Source organism: Dromiciops gliroides, chromosome 1, assembly GCF_019393635.1.
Source record: "Dromiciops gliroides isolate mDroGli1 chromosome 1, mDroGli1.pri, whole genome shotgun sequence".
Taxonomy (NCBI): Eukaryota; Metazoa; Chordata; class Mammalia; order Microbiotheria; family Microbiotheriidae; genus Dromiciops; species Dromiciops gliroides.
Window position 1 is genome coordinate 540165950 of NC_057861.1, and position 18564 is coordinate 540184513.

Here is an 18564-nt window from a genome sequence, read left to right on the forward strand (position 1 = left end):
AATCATTTCCAGATCTTTTGTTTGTCAGGATTTGAGCAGATACCCACATAGCCGGCACAGTGAAGGCCCTCTTGACTCACCCTTCTCCACCGGTGTTCCCCAGCCCTCACTTCTAGATGAATCAAAGCATTTAAATTTCATGCACTTATAATCCACTCCAAGGTGCAGGCAATGTATCCCCAAAGTCAGAAGCAACTCTTGAGTTTGTTTTGTTCTACAAGACTGGGAAAAATACTTGTATTTCTTGCCTTGGACCTGATTTAAGGTACTAAGTACAGTGCCTGGCAATTAGTAGGTCCTTAATAAATGTATGTTGATTGATTGAAAGCATTCTAAGAGACAGAGATGGCATAAGGAATAGTCTGCACTCTAAAAAGGCAAGGAAATGGGAAATGGAATGTTGAATTGGGAAAATGATTAGTTCCAGTTTGACTAAAACAAAGAGTATATGAATATAAAATGTCTTGAAAAGAGGGCAGCTAGGTGGAGCAGTGGATAAAGCACCAGTCCTGGATTCAGGAGGACCTGAGTTCAAATCCAGCCTCAGACACTTGACACTTACTAGCTGGGTGACCATGGGCGAGTCACTTGACCCTCACTGCCCTGACCAAAAATAAATAAATAAATAAATGAAATTTTAAAAAATGAAATAAAATATTGAAGGCTAAATTTAAGTCATTTTGCATAGAACTTAAATATGTCCTATCATTTTAGGTGATGAGGATCATTTTGAATCTTGACTCTGTCATCCAACCTGCTAATTAACCCACTGAGTTTCACATCATCTTTAAATTTGACAAATATTCTACATACATTTTCATGAAAGTCATGAATTTTAAAATGGCAAAAATCACAGGTTCAAGGACAGAACTCTGGAGAACTTCACTGGAGACATTATACCTGAAAGATTTTGACCTGTTAATGGCTATTCACTGGTTATGGTTATTCAACCAGTTCCAAATCCACCTAACTTCACTATTATATATCCAACTTAGTTTATTTGTTCCAAGTCACTAAAAAAGGCAAAAAACATAGGTTCAAAGACAGATTTTTGGAGCGCTCCACAATAAACCACATACCTGAAAGGTTTTGACATATTAATGAACAATTGATAAGGTAATCTGTAAAATACTTTGCAAACTTAAAGGATTATATAAGTATTAGCTATAATTATTAGCTATTGTTCATTACATAAAGATGTATTAAGCATCTACCAAATGCAAAGCATTTTTCTGGGCATCAAGGAAACAGTTGTTGCTATTATTTATTAGTATTGTTATTTATAATTATTGCCATCATCCCTATCGTCATTGTCATCATCATCACCATCATCATGGCAAATTCCCTGAGCCCATAGATAGAGGTTAGATTGTGGTAGCAAAGGCATAAGACATACAGTGATGAGTATGACACAAGGTAGGGTATGATGAAGTCAAAAAAGAAATCCAGATATAATCTGCTATGAAAATTTGAGGAAGGAGAAAAAAAAAACCTTTCAGCAAAGGGGATCAGAGGAGACTTGTGAAGAAAATAGCCCATTAGCTGAACCATGAAAAAAAAAAGATTCTGAAAAGGTAAAGCTGAAAAGAGAATACATTTCAAGGATGGGAAAAAGCCTTTCTAAGTGCCTAAAGGTACAAGATGGCATCTCAAGTAATAGAACTAGCTAATAATCTGATTTGGCGAGAACAAATATAGGCAGGATAGTAATAATGAAATAAGGCTAGAAGAGTAGGTCAGAATCAGATTGTAGAAAACCTTAAATTTGCTATTTTGTATTTTATTCCAGAGATGATAGGGAGCCCCTTAAGATTTTTTTTAAAAATATAAATCTTATTTAATATTTTGATTTACTAGCATTTAATAATACTATTGACTTTCTATCACAATGACTTCCTACTCACCCACTCTAGATCATACCCTCCTTTATAACAAAGAAAAACAATTAAGTTAAACCATGTAATACAGAAACCTCATCTGACAGTGTATGCAATATACTGTCCTAATAGTTTCCATCTCTCTTCTATTAGGGAAATGTTATATTTCACTATGTCTTCTCCAGGATATTCTTTAGTTGTTGTTGCTTCCCATTACTCAGAGTTCACCTTTTTATTGTTTTTTCATTTATATTCTTATACTCACCATGTATATTATTTTCTTGGTACAATTTACTTTATCCTGCATTATTTCATACATGTTTCCACATTTATCTGAATTCTTAGTATTTATAGTGTTATTGCACAATAACATCCCATCACATTCATTTATCTTGTTTTGTTCAGCCATTCCTCAATTGATAAGAATAGACTTTGCCTCTCGTTTGTTACCACCAAAGTGAACCAAGAGTGCTGCTATGAGTATGTTTGTATAAATTTGACCTTTGTTTCTATTCTGTTTTGACTTCCTTCCTTAAGGAGTAAAACCAGTGGTAAGATCTTTAAGTCCATTGCTGTGGACAACTTAGTAATTCTTACTACATAAAGTCAAATTGAAATATAGAACTGTTGTGCCACTTCTCAGGTCCCATTAATAGTGCATTGTTATTCCTGTCTTCTCTCTATCCCTCCAGTATTGACTGTTCCCATTTTTCCCATCTTTGCCTATTTACATGGAGTACTGTGACACTCTGCAGGACTTTTCATTTGCATTTCTCTTACTATTAGTGAAACTGAGCAAGTTTTCATGTGACCATTTATACTTTGAAGGTTTTTGAAAACTTAATTCATACCTTTTTACTATTTATCTGTTGAAGAATAAGTTGGTGCTAAATCTTTATGTTAATTACCTGTGCATTTTGGATATCTAACTTTACTGGTGATATTTTATGCAATTATTCTCAGGGTTTACCATTTCTATTTTAATTTTTCTTCATTTTATTAATGTGAAACTTTTAAAAAATTTATTTAGTTGAAATTGGCTATTTTACATTTTGTGTTCTACTTCATCTCTTATTAGGTTTAAAAACTCTTCTTAGTCATTGTGAAATGTGCTTGATCTAATTCTCTTCTAATTTTGAATAATTTTATATCTGTTTTCTCTTTTTGGGGGGACAATGGGGGTTAAGTGACTTGCCCAGGGTCACCCAGCTAGTAAGTGTCAAGTGTCTGAGGCTAGATTTGAAATCAGGTCCTCCTGAATCCAGGGTTGGTGCTTTATTCACTGTGATACCTAGCTGCCCCTGGTTTTATATCCATTTTGAGGTTATTATGGAATATACTGTAAGATGTTATTCTATACCTAATATTTGCCAAGGCGCCTTCCAATTTTCGAGAAGTCATTGTCAAAAAAGAGAATCTTTCCCTTGAGTTATCAAACACTGGGATTTTTTCCACTTGCTTTATATGCTTCATTTTCTACTTTGCTCTATTAACCTAATTTTTCATTTCTTCAACTGATATCAAATAGTTCTGATAACTACTGCTTTATAATAAAGTTTGACATCTGGTATTGCTATTCCTCTTTCATTTGTACTATTTCTTATTCCTTCCTTTGAGATTCTAGATCTTTTGCTCTTCCAAATGAATTTAATCTAAAAATGTCACTTTTGTGATTTGATTGGTAGGGCATTAAATTTCCAAATTAATCTAGATAGTGCTGTCATTTTTATTATATTGGCACAATCCAAGACTAGTAATAAATATAGCTCCATTTATTTGTCTTTTGGTCAAGAGTATTTTAAGTTGTGGTTTTAGAAATCTTGCTTGGATCTTGATGGAAGAACTGCAGAACAATTTATATATTTTCACTTTTTTTGAATAGAATTTTTCTTATTATTTCTTTCTGATTGTGTTAGTACTATATAGGAATTCTGATAAGTTTTATGGTTTTATTTTGTATTCTACTAATTTGCTAAATCTAATAATCATCTCAATTAGTCTCAATGATGAGCCCTTGGGGGTTTTCTAAATATATTATATTATCATCTGCAAATGGGAATAATTTTGTCTCCTCTCTGCTCTCTTTGATTTTGGTCTTTTGTCTTATTGCCCTAGGCCAGGAGTTCTTAACCAATTTGTGTCATGGACTCCTTGGAAGTCTAGTGAATCCTATGAAACATTTTGCGGAATAATGTAGTGGTTTTTTTTAAATCCATAATTGAATGAAAAGATAAATTTCACTTAGAGGTTAGTGAAAATAAAGATGTATTTTTTTCACATTCAAGTTCATAGATCCCCTGAACTTTATAAGTAGATTACTTAGGGTTCATAGATCCTAGGTTAAGTCACTATTTAAGGTAGTATTTAAAGAACCATTTCTAACAATAGTATAAAAAGAAGCATCACTGCTTTACCCTTATTTATACTGGGAAGTCTTTGAATGTCTCTCCCTTTGAAAAATATAGTAACCCTTGATTTTTATTATATATCACTCATCATAGTAAAGAAGAATCTTTTCATGTTTTTTAAAAATTATTTTTATATAAATATGTACCATATTTTGTCAAACATTCTTTCTAAATCTATACAAATAATCATGTGGGGTTTGTTTTTGTCTTTGTGATTTGTGTGATTATGTTAATTTTTCCCTAATGTTGAACATTATTAATTGCATCTCTAGCATCAGTTCAAATTGGTCATAGTGATTAAGATATATTTCTGCAGCATCCTTGTGAGGAATGTTATTTAATTTCTTTAGCTTAGGGCCATAGTGAGATTTGTCTGTATATTTCTTTTTCTGCTTTAGCTCTATCATATTTCATAATTTAGACCATATTTGACTTGGAAAGTGAGTTTGATAAAGTTTTGTTTTTCTTTTTTTAGGAGATTTTGTATAGCTCATGATTAATTATTCCTCATTATTAATTAATTACTTATTTATTGCTTGATGGAATTTACACATAAATCCAGTCATCAATCTATATTTTCTACACATTCATAAATTTCCTTTTAATTTCCCATTTTTTTCCACATGGTAGTTTCTGAAAATTCCTTTTATTTCTTCTCTGTTGTGAATCCAATTTGTTGATTTTGTTGTTGTAGTTGCCTAGGTAAATGAAATTGCCAAGGCAACAACAACCAAATGATATAAACTTTCTTCTCAGCACTGATTTAGCTGGGGCCCCCAAAGTTTTCACTTGTTTGCTCATGTTATCTTAGGTCCTATAAACTATGGACTTATTCTCTGTTATTCCCAGTGTAGCCATTGTTCTATGCCATTCCTAGTGTAGCCCTTGCCCCAAAGCATATTGGGACTCTCTTCTTATTGGTGGGAATAAAACCCTGCCCTATGTGAAAATTAGCACAGAGTTGGTGAGAAGCAAGAGAGCTCCTGAATTCACCAGTCTTCTTTCAGGGATTCATTATTTTGGTTCTTCTTGCTTCCAGAGAGAAGATGGACATGTCCTATTCTGCATCAAGTTGCTGAAGGAAAAGATTCTGGGAAGAATTGAGAGGAGTTGGCAGTCTCTATCACATCCCTATTTTCAGCTTGCTACTCTAAAAACTTTGGGGAATTTCTTCTTGGGCTAGATCCAGGACCCTCTCTTTTGATTGAGGTGAATTACCTCATTCCTTAATGGGAAAACTCCTTCATTCTGTATTGTCTTGTATAAATTCTCCCATATGTGCCTTCTTGGATCTTTATTATGCTATGATGAGATTGTCTTCTATTCTCTTCTATTTCCTATGTGTGTTCATTGTGGAACTGGTATTAGGTGGAAGAGTAGTCAAGCTTTGGTTCTGATTCCTCCCCAAAATATGACAAAGCAATCAAAATTTAGGTAAAACCAAATCATATCCCCTAGATTAATAATATTTAAAGAAGCACATAGTTGTCCTGTGTTGCCTTTTGCTGAGGAGAGCATAGTTGTGGCCTTTGCCCCAATCTCCTGTTTCCCCTCCTAGAAGGAATAAAAATCTATCTTAAAGAAGGGTGAGGGAGGAAGAGGCTAGAGATGTCTATTCTACTTCTTTCAAGTCTCACAATGACAAGCCCTCATCATACAAGTGTCCCTCTATATTTCATATCACTACAGTAGAACTCTTTAAAGGTTTTTCCCCTTGTTGCCTGTAAAATGTGTTTTTTGATGTTGTGGTTATGACATTTGCCAACAATATTTCTTGGTGAGTTAAACTTAGGTTTTTGCTGGTGTTCTGTGAATCTCTCAAACTGAAGTTTGCTGTCTGCTTCTAAACCTACTCAGCAATTTTTCTGTTTGCTTTCCATGAGGGTAATGTGATAAAAATTATTTGTGGTAAAAATTATTATTGGAGTTTTAGCTGACTCATGTGGGAGGGGCCACACCTGGCCCACCGTGAAGTTACATATGCTACTGAGGTCAGAAGGAGAACTCTCCATAGGCAGTTTTTGAAGGACCTCCCCTTTTGGGGGAGGAGAGAGTGAATGCTCCCTGAAAGGAAGCAGAGGCTCTCCCAGAACATGAGCTCTCTCTCTCTCTCTCTCTCTCTCTCTCTCTCTCTCTCTCTCTCTCTCTCTCTCTCTCTCTCTAAGTTTAGAGTTAAGAGTATTTATCTGTATTCTTTTTTTCCTATTTCCTTATCTTTGATTTTTATTAGTTTCGTCTTTGTTGTCTAATTAATTCCCAAGTAATAAAATTTGATCCTTTTGTGAATTAAAACTTAAAGGATCCTTTCTTAGTGGGCTGGGAGAAAAATCTAAAAAGGGCAGTTCAGAGGGTAGGGTGAACTTAAAAGGTCCCTCATATTTCTAGGACCCCAATATTCTGGTGAGTTCTCCAATTAATGCTCCGTATATAAAATTTTGGCCCTCACAGTAATATATAGGTTTCATTTTGCTGGAAGATCTATAATCCTCACATTATCTATCATATCCTATTTTCAAGGTCAATTTTGTAGACCCCTTTTGTTTTCTGTCTTGATCATTTTTACTTTAATTTTTTCCATTACTTTTTTCCTATCTGAATATTTCATTTAAGTTCTGTTATTTTCTTTTTCAGAGAACTTATTGACATAAAGAATATCTCTGTCCTTCTAAATTCTCTTGCACTTGGTTAGATCTGCTGGGCTTTTTAAAGTTTAAGATATCTAATTTCTGTCATCTCTTCAATATCTTCATTTTATTCTTTAATCACTATTCACAACCTTTCTGGAAATTCTTAGTCTATTGTCATTTCAGGTACACCTCTGGGAATGCAGTTCCAGTGGATCACTGCCATTAGACTAAATACAAAAGCAAAAGCTATGTGGGTCTGGGGGTGGGGAGTCATAAAAAGGGTTGGGGGAATTGCAGCTCTAGGTCAGTGATAAGAATGGCAAAGGTCGAAAGGGATAACAAGAAGCTAGAAGTACTAGGTGTGTACAGAAAGATAACTTTCACTTACCCTAGAAACAGAAACCCTTCTCCTACTGTGAAATATCAAAGAGATTTACCCAAAAAAGCTAAGGACTTCAAAATACAACAGTAACAACCTAGCTACAACTAGATTCTGACTGTATGAATGGGAAGGGAAAGATAGCAGTTTGGGCAGAAAATACCTATACTTTCTCCATGCTTCCTCTTTCAAATTTCCTTCCATCCACTCTGTGTACAACTTGTATGTAGCTGGTTATTTTCATGTTGTTTCCCATATTATAATATGGGAAATATAATATACTCCTTGAAAATAGGGACTGGTTGTTTCATATTTTTCTTCATATCCTCAGGACTTAATACAGTGCCTAGCACATAGTAAGTATTTACAACTTGTTGAGTTATTAAATGTACCTTGCTTCTCTTTATCTGCAAGTCCCAATTATCCCAGGAGCTGAATGTCAACCAGGAACTTTTCCATGCTTTTTTCCCCCATAATACCCTCTCACTATAGGCTTCAGAGTTTTTAGAGCTCCTAGATTATCTCAGAAATTCTTCTACTTACTATCCATTGAATGTGTCTGCTTCCATCTTTGGAAGTATACACTTCTCTGGAATGACATCACACATACCTAATCATCCCCTTCTTAGAACTGAGTTCAAATGTCTTTGTGTAGTTCTCATACCATTCTATCACTCTCTCCTTCTCCCTTTCCTTCTCCCTCTCCCTCCCCCTCTCCATCTCTCTCTCTCTCCCTCTGTCTCTTTCTGAAATTCCCTCCAGATATCATTCCTTGTCATGCTCTATCTACAAGAGAAGAATAATATATTTTGTCAAATGCTTTGCAGAAATATAAGTATACTAAGTCTACAGAATTCTTCCAATTTTTCATTCCAGTTACTTTCTCAAAATGGGAAATGAAGTTGTTTTGGCCTTTCATGTTCTGATGATTTTAAGGGAACTTTGAGTCCATTTCTTTCTGGCCTTAAAGGATGGGCAAGAAATCATAAGTGTTATAGAACTGAGCTCCAGAAATACTTATGGGGGATATAAACTATAAATAACCAGGAAAAGGGACTCATCAACCAAGGACTCTGGAATCCACAAATGCAGCAGTGATGCCAAATGCCCTACTATGGTTATGGTCTTTATTGTGCTAGGATATGTAAAGTGGGAGATGGACCGAGGAAGGTGATGGAGGATAGAAATCCCTAGGGATGCTAAGAAGATAGCATGTCAATACCAAGGAAAGCTCTTTGACTTGCCAGCCTTCTTAGTACTGCATTATATAATTCCCTTCTCCCTGGGAAACTGACTTCTCTTACCCAATACCCCAAATTCCTTCCCTGGTTTGTTTTGCCAGGTACCTATATGAGGAATTGTTGCACTATACCAGGATCTAACAAAAGTGCTAAGTTGTAATGCAAAAGCTTTTGGATCATCGTGCCTGGAACTTATTTCATACCAGGAAAGCAGGGATCGATTCCTGTTACATGCAACAGGATCAAAATATGTTGGAATCAGATTTTCACTCAAGCGTTTTGGTTCTCTCATCTCTGTACAACGTCTACATCTTCTTTCCTAAATGCCATCTTGGCTTTACATTGTACATTTTCTTTGACCAATTTCTCTGATACAACCTTGGGCTTCATATTCTTTAGTTCCTGACTATCACCATAATTTCCATCTGCTAATCTGGCAATGTGGTTTATTGGAAAGAGCACTATTATACTTGGAGTCAGGAAAATTGGGGTTGAATCTAGCAGTGTGACCATGAACAAGTTACTTCCACTCTCTGAGTCTCAGTTTTCTAATCTATAAAATTGGGGAATAGTGGCATCTGTACCCCATGGGGTAGCAACATATTGTGGGAGAAAGAGTCCTAAGCTTGGAGTCATAGGACCTGAGTATGAATCCCAGATCATCTAGTTACCACCTATGGGAATTTAAACAAGGCATTTAATCACTTGTGGCCATTATTTCCTCTTCAGAAAAAATGAAGTGTTAAACTGTATGACTGCCAAGGTCCCTTTTATCTATGATGTTATGATCATAGGATGGTAATGGGAAAAGTGCTTTATAAACTTGAAAGCATTATAAAAAATGTGAATTGGCATATTATTGATCTCTATCTTCAAGGTACTTCTCGCATTTGAACTCTTCCTTCATACTTCTACTAACATCATTTCCAGTATTTTCTTCAGCTTTCCGTGACTTTCATCCCTATCTCATAGATCCTTCATTGTCCTGCTAGGTTTAATAAGGGCATAACCTTTCCTTAAAGACTGTCTCTGAAAAACTAACATGTCAGTCATTCTGTCTGCCACCTAGCCCTTAGCTTTAAAGAAACAAAGATCTAACCCTGGTATGAGCAAAAGGCACTATCAGAGAAACATATTGGATGTTTTGCCACTGGGTCATCCTTCCCTAATCAGGGGTAACCAGTTCCTAACACTGTATAGAGCTCCTTCAGATCTTCAGGAAGTGGAATGCCTGATGGAATAATGTCATGGAGACAGCTTATCATCATCATCCATATGCTCAGAAGTTGCCTGTCCCTTTGTGACTCATCTAGTTTTTCTGACAGCAATTCAAAAATGGTACAGTGAGCACTTGTCACTCTATTGCATTAATATCCATTAGGCAAATGATCAAATCCACCTCAATCACTTTGCATAATAAAAATAAATCTATTAGAGAGAACACTTGCATAAGGATATTCTATTTTCTATTAAATTAAAACTAATCTGCTTTATAACAATCCTTACAGTGAAATTTCAGTACAATAAGTTGAATGGGCAACAAGGGGCTATAGGGTTTTAACTGTATTTTGGGTCTGGGCAGTGGGTTAGATGTCCCACTTGCCCTTTATTTAAAATGGGATTCAAATATCCCTAAGCAACAAGAGGAACTATGTTCTTTATCTTTCTCCTAAATGGACACTTTTAAAGTGAGATAATTAGAAATACATTAATCTTTCTGAATCTACTAGAGTGGTACTCAGGTCCTCCAAATGAAGTTAAGATAGCCAGCTCTTCAAGAATAACCCAACTCATAAACAATACACTTCCTTCAAAGAAGGATTATGTGTTCAGGTCTATTCTAAACAATAATTGTCTTTCAAACCCCTATCTCTGATATGTATTTGGATAAATGTCCATTAGTATTTTTTAACTATGAATCCACATTTTTGGCAAACACTGGAAAAACATCAATGTGAGATATAAGAGAGGAGGAAAAGAATGTACTCTATTTAGATTAGCATTGACACTATTGTGTGATTTCTTTAGAACACTCCCAGTCAAAATGAAATAAATGTATATGAGTTACTGTTCTGTGTCGAATTAATCAGGACACTGACCTAGTACTGAAGGTTAATATACAAAGTCATATGAGATTGGAGCATCCAGGTTCAGTAACCATATATATTTTTTTAAGTTAAATCCTTTTTTAAAAGGAATTATGCAACACTAAAAATGCAGGCCTACTTGATATTCAATGATAAACACTCAAGCATGGATTTAACACAAACAATTAAAATGTACATTACAAACATATCCCTAACCTTCAAAGTTCCAAAACTAACTATTATCACAAACTGCTTAAACTTTCTGGGCCTCAGTTTCCTCATAGGATCATAAACATAAATCTGGAAAGGACCTTAGAGGTCATTTAGTCTGATCATTCTTATTTTACAGATGAGAAAGCTGGGCTCCAGTGAGGTTGTTGTTCCCTAAAGTAAGTATTATTGTAGTGATCTATAAAAAATAGGTGTATCACTTTTTCTATGAGAGGGTTGGGCTAGATAATCTCTAGGGTCCATTCTTGATCTAAGTTTCTGTGATTTCATGAAGATCATCTTGGTGCTTTCTTAATCAACTCAGCTTATTCTCTAAACCAGCATGATATAATGATAGCTTAGAAGTCATCATTTATAGCATGAGGCATTTTCGGGAGGGGGTAGACCTGTGGCTTTCATCTAGGTCATTTCATGTCTCTGAGGTTTTACCCAAGTTGGATTAGAAAATTCATTTTCTTTATCCTCAAGGGCAGGCAATATTAGGATTGCAAAATTACCAGCGTGACTCCTTCATCTGGCTCATTTCATCACATTTATTATCACTTCATCTGCTTACCCATATGGGTGCCCTCATTTTCTCTTTTTCTAGGAATTATTCAATGTTAAATATGCAGGCACTGGAAAAACCCACATGACTTTGGACCATAAACACTCAGGCACGTAGTTAACAGCCTGGCTTTAGACAGAATGGCAATAAAATTCCACTCCCCAATGGTGATTTTCCAAAATACTCTGCTTGCTTGTCCCAAAGGGACATTGAGAAGCACAATTTGTTTTTTGAAAGAGTGCTAAGGGGACCTGGGAGAGACCTTGTGATTAGCAGCATTGTGCTATCAATGAGGCTAGCCTGAAGAGATGGAGACAAGCAGCAGGTTTAATCTTTAATTCAGTAGAAAGAAGCTCTCAACTCTTAACTTTCCCTTGCTAGAGCTCCTCTCAAAAGGAGGCAATAGAGTTTAGTGGGACAATGATTGGACTAGTGACAGGAGACCTAGATTCTAGTATCAGCTCTGCAATTAGTCATGCATGACATTGGGTCAGTCATAGAGCATAGAGCTGGAATGGCCCTTAAAGGTCATCCAGTCAATTCTGTAAGCATGTCTTGCTGTCAGGGATTGTAAACAGTGCTGAGGATACAAATATGTGACAAGAGCTGTACTCCATGTATAGTATAGAGGTGCAATTATATAGCTCAAAGAGAGACAGAATGAACATATCTATCCTCTTCTGCCCCCAACCTTCTCAAAGGGAGAACAGATTTCCTGCCATGAGGGGCCCAGGAGGTTGGACCAGAGGTAACCACTCCATTCTCCAGAAGCTAGAATTATATCCCTCTGCTCCCTTATATGTTGTTGATCTCAGTGATAAGATTTTTAGATTCAAGCTAATTTCTGATTACTGTTTCATCAATTGAGGGGAAGCAGTGCCCCAAACTTTATATCCAAAGTTTGACCATTTTCCTGTCAAATAACAGTTCCATAATGAAAACACATAGCAATTAGCAAAGAAACCCATTCATCCAAATCATAGCAAAAGGGAAAACCAAGAAAGTATACCTGGGAAAATATATACCAGACAAAACAGAGTGATAAAACTCTCCTCTTGGGAATGAGGTAATTCAAATCAAGCAAGTCAGAGAGAGAAAGAGAGAGAATCTTAGATATTACCCAAGGGGAAGTTCCTTAAAGTCTCTAGTGTAGCCAGCTGGGAATGGGGATATGATGTAGACTGCTAGATCCCCTTCTTCTCAGTCTTTTCCCTTCAGCAACCTGAAGTCCAGTTGGTATTTTCCATTTTCTATTTTTCATCTTCTGTCTTGAATTTGGAAGCCAAAAGCGACTTGAAGAGACTGTAACACTCCTACTCTCACCAACTCCACCCCATCCCTGATACAGGAACAGGGCATTGATGATCACCAATAAGGAGAGAGTCCCATACCAATGGGCTGTGGGACTATGGTTATGAATATAAAAATGAATGAATTCCTTACTCAAGTAATTTACATCCCAAGAGCAACAACAATCATTAATTCTGCTTTACCAGCCATATCTAATCAGTTGCCAAGTCATGTCAAGTCTCCTTACCTAATTCTACATCTCTTGAATACCCTTCTCTCCATTTACATAGCAATTATCCTAGTTCAGGCCCTCATTGCAATTATAAATAAAAATAGGTTAATAATGAATGAGAAAGTAGCTTTTTAAAAAGAAACATGCCATGATAGAATATTTTTGAAAATAATAGCTGAAAATATTTCCATCCTTGTGTGATTTTGTTACCAAAAAGGAAGTGTATGAAGCCTATCAAAATAAATCTGCACACTTCAAAAACTAGAAGCATAATTTTGACTTATTTAAAAATCTTCTAAATGAAAAGTTTCAGAGGATTTTGAACCCATTTATCAAAAACACAAAATGAAAAACCTCTGATTTGTCTGTAAGGATATCTTAATGATATCAGGGAAGGTAGCAATGAATGAATCATTTTTTTGTGTGGGGCAATGGGGGTTAAATGACTTGCCCAGGGTCACACAGTTAACAAGTGTCAATTGTCTGAGGCCAGGTTTGAATTCAGGCACTCTGGAATCCAGAAAAACCTATGCATAATTCAAGGGTGGGTTTGAAAAATGAGTATCCTGATAAAGAGAGTACTGCCCTTGATGGACTTTCATTTAAAGCTACATATCTTTATGAGAGAATTTTTTTCCTTTATGATAACTATTAAAATTAAGTATTGAAATAAAATATACTTAGAAATACACACACTCATACAGCATGTGTGTAGGTATCTGTCTCTATCTATATACCTATATCCACATCTCCATCTCCATCTCCAGCTATATCTATGTCTATATCTACATCTACAACTATATCTACATCTACATCTACATCTATATCTATATCTATATCTATATCTATATCTATATCTATATCTATATCTATATCTATATCTATATCTATATCTATATCTATATCTATATCTATATCTATATCTGTATCTATGTAGATAGGCGGCTCTGTGGATTGAGTGCCATCCAGGCCTCTAGTCAGCGAGACTTATTTTCCTGAGTTCAAATCTGGCTTCAGACACTTATTAACTTGTGACTCTGAGCGAATCACTTAACTTTGTTTTCCTAAGTTTCCTCATCTTGAAAATGAGCTGGAGAAGGAGATGGCAAACTTCTCCAGTATCTTTACTATGAAAACTCCAAAAGGGACCATGAAGAGTCAGACATGACTGAAAAAACAACAGAACAAGGTCTATATGCATATATACACACATATATGGTGAGATATTCCCCCAAATTTTTTGACATGGGAAAAATTAAAATGATTTAGAGATTATTGCTCTAATCAAAGGAATACCTTATCCATCCCACCTCACACACACACATGATATAACTATTATTCTATTTTTATTCCTCAGACTTTCTATGGCCTGCAACTCATGTCATCAGGCACAGAACAAACTTTACTCATCTATTTCAGAGTTGGAGGCAGAACCAAGATGGTGGAGTAAAGACAGGGACTCACCTGAACCAAATTGCCCTGCTAGCGATTTTTAAATAATGCCTCAAAATGAATTCTGGAGCAGCAAAACCAACAAAAGGACGGTGTAAAACCATATTCCAGCCCAAGACAACTTAGAAGGTCAGGAGGAAATGTCTGTCTCAACAGGGTAAGAGTGAAATACAGAACAGCACAGACTGCCTGGCAAGCCAACAGCTAAGCCCCAAACCCCAGTGGAAGCCAGCAGCAAGGCATAAGCCAGTAGTGAGGCCTGGGAATCTGCACAAGTCAGAGTAGCAGGCCATGACCATCACAAAGTCAGCAGCCAGCCTTTGGGGCAACTAAATCTATGGCAGCAACTTCCAGAGCTCTTAGTCCAAAGCCAGTAAGAGATATGGACAACTGATTAGAAGGACATTACAAGAAACCCTTTACTGGCATTGGTTTCAGGACTCTCTTACATTGCCCATACTCACTTTCTGTGTCACAGACCTAAAACAAGGAGAAACATTACCAAATTAGACCTCCTGATGGCAAGGAAACAGAGACTCTTGTCATAGTTCCAGGCCATAGAAAAGTACTTTTGGTCCCTCACAGGTGAGAGTATATGCCAGGAGAGCAATAATCACACCCTTCCTTAGATCATGCCACTTCTGAAGAAATAAAATTTTGCATACCCTCAAAACTAGCTGTGAAAACAACAAAATAAAATGCATGAAATTTTGGACAGTGTCCCTTCCACCCTGGGAGCAGGGCCCAACTTTAACATCAAGTTTTAAAGTCAAGAAATAGGCTGGGAAAATGAGCAAGAAACAAACAAACAAAAATTAACCTGACCATAGAAAGCTACTATGGTCATAAGGAAAATCAAAACACAAATTTAGAAGAGGATAACAATGACAACATGCCTAAATGCAAAGCCTCAAAGAAAAATTTAAATTGTCCTCAGTCCCAAAAAGAACTCTTAGAAGAGCTCTAGTGTGACCCTGGGCAAGTCACTTAAGCCTCATTGCCCCACAAAACAAGACATAAAAAAAAAAAAAAGAAGAGCTCTAAAACGATTTTTTAAAAATCAGATAAGAGATGTAGAGAAAAGATTAGGGAAAATAAATGAGTGATGCAAGGAGAAAATAACACCTTAAAAACAGAATAGATCAAATAATAAACAAGAACAAAAATCCACTGAAAAGAAGAATTCTTAAAAGCAGAACTGACCAAATGGAAAAATATATTTTTAAAATTACAAAAGTTTAATTAAAAAACTCCTTTAAAAAGAATTGAACAAATGCAAAGAGGAAGACAAAAGCTCACTAAAGAAAAAAAACTCCTTAAAATTAGAATTGGAAGGGGCGGCTAGGTGGCACAGTGGATAAAGCACTGGCCCTGGATTCAGGAATACCTGAGTTCAAATCCGGCCTCAGACACTTGACACTTACTAGCTCTGTGTCCCTGGGCAAGTCACTTAACCCCCATTGCCCTGCAAAAAAAAAAATAGAATTGGACAGTTGAAAGCTAAGGACTCCATAAGACATCAAAAACCAATAAAACAAAATCAAAAGAAAATATTAAATATTTCATTGGAAAAACAACTGACCATGAAAATAGATCAAGGAGAGATAATTTAAGAATTATTGGATTACCTGAAAGTCATAATAAAAAAGAGTCTAGATATCATATTGCAAGAAATTAAAAAAAATTTTTTTTTACAACAATCATTTATTTTATTTTTTCCAGTCACATGTAAGGGTAGTTTTCAAAATTCATTTTCATAAGATTTAGAGTTCCAAATTTTTCTCCCTCCCTCCCTTTCCTCTGTCCTCCACAAGATCACAACCAGGTTATATATGAACAATCCACAAGTGTTCTTTCTATCGGTTCTTTCTATGGGGGTGCATAGTAAGCTTCCTCATTAGTTCCTTGGGATTGTCTTGGATCATTGCATTGCTGAGAGTAGTTGTCATTCACAATTGCTCATTAAACAATACTGCTGTTGCTATGAACAATGTCCTTCCAGCTCTGCTCACTTCACTATACATCAGTGTTCATTAGTCTTTCCAGGTTTTTCAGGGATCATGCTGTTTGTCATTTCCTGTAGCACAAGACCATTCCACTACAATCATATAGCACAGCTTTTTCCATCATTCCTCAACTGATGGATATTCCCTTGATTCTCAATTCTTAGCCTCCACCAACAGTTGCTATAAATATTTTTTGTACAATTTTTCCCCCTTTTCTCTTTTTCATGATTACTACTGTTAACTGTTTCCCTTCCATCCTATTCCCTTCCCCATGATATTTATTCTATTATCCATCTTCTTTCATCCTATCACTCTTCAAAAGGGATTTGCTTCTGTCTGTCCCCTCCCCCACTCTGCCCTTCCTTCTTTTGCCCCTCTCTCTTTATACCCTTCCCCTCCTATTTTCCTACAGGGTTATAGAGATTACTCCACCCAATTGAGTGTGCACATTATTCCCTCCTTGAGCCAATTCTAATGAGATTGAGGTCTTTGAGCCAATTCTGATGAGTGTTAGGCTCATTTACTGTCCAGATTAAATAGATTACTCCACCCAGTTGTGTGTGTGTGTGTGTGTGTGTGTGTGTGTGTGTGTGTGTGTGTTAGTCCCTCCTTGAGGCAGCTCTGATGAGTTTAAGGTCTTTGAGCCTTTTCTGATGAGTGTAAAATTAATTTACTGCCCTGCCCCTCTCCCATCTCTTCCCCAACTCCCTAAGCCTTTTTCCTCTTTCTTTCATGTAGGATTTCACCTCTGCCCTTTCCCCTCCCCCAGGGCATTCCCTTCACTCCTCAATTTAACCCTAAATATGTCATCACCAAGCTAAGTGACACAGTTGACAAAACATCACCCCTGACCCCAGGGGGATTCCAGCCAAAGCCCAACCTCAGACACAAGACAGTCGCCCACTGTATGACCCCAGGTATGTCCCCCAGCTCCAATCTTTTATGGTTCTCTAGGGTCTTGTATTTGGAAGTCAAATTTGCCATTCAGTTCAGGTCTTTTCATCACAAATATCTGAAAGTCTTCTTTTTCATTAAAGTCCCATTTTTTCCACTGAAAGATTATGCTGAGTTTTGCTGGGTAGGTGATTCTTGGTTGTAATCCCATTTCCTTTGCCCTCTGGAATATCATATTCCATGTCCTCCGGTCCTTTAATGTAATCCTGGAAGCATTGCCACCTGTGGTAATTATTAATTAGATTTGGATGGCTCAACATTAGAGAAGTAGCTGTTTTTGTTTTTGTTTTTGTTTTTGCTTTTGCTTTTGCTTTAGCAAACATTTATTTTTTATTTTCCACTTACATGTAAGGGTAGTTTTCAACATTCATTTTCATAAGATTTAGAGTTCCAAATTTTTCTCCCTCCCTCCCTCCCTTTCCTCCCCCCTCTACAAGATCGCAATCAGGTTATATAAGTACAATCCACAAGTGTTCTTTTTATAAGTTCTTTCTATAGGGGTGCATAGTAAGCTTCCTCATTAGTTCCTTGGAATTGTCTTGGATCATTGCACTGCTGAGAGTAGTTAAGTCATTCACAATTACTCATTGAACAATACTGCTGTCACTATGCACAGTGTCCTCTCAGCTCTGCTCACTTCACTATACATCTATGTTCATTAGTCCTTCAAGGTTTTTCATGGATCATCCTGTTTCTCATTTCCTGTAGCAGAAGTCCATTCCACTACAGTCACATAATACAGTTTTTTCCATCATTCCTCAACTGACTGATATTTCCTTGATTCTCAATTCTTAGCCTCCACCAAGAGTTGCTATAAATATTTTTTGTACAATTTTTCCCCCTTTTCTCTTTTTCATGATTACTATTGTTTAGTGTTTCCCTTCCATCCTATTCCCTTCCCCATGATATTTATTCTATTATCCATTTTCTTTCATCCTATCACTCTTCAAAAGGGATTTGCTTCTGTCTGTCCCCTCCCCCACTCTGCCCTTCCTTCTTTTGCCCCTCTCTCTTTATTCCTTTCCCCTCCTATTTTCCTACCGGGTTATAGAGATTACTCCACCCAATTGAGTGTGTACATTATTCCCTCCTTGAGCTCATTCTAATGAGATTGAGGTCTTTGAGCCAATTTTGATGAATGTTAGGCTCATTTACTGCCCAGATTAAATAGATTACTCCACCCAGTTGGGTGTGTGTGTGTGTTAGTCCCTCCTTGAGGCAGCTCTGATGAGT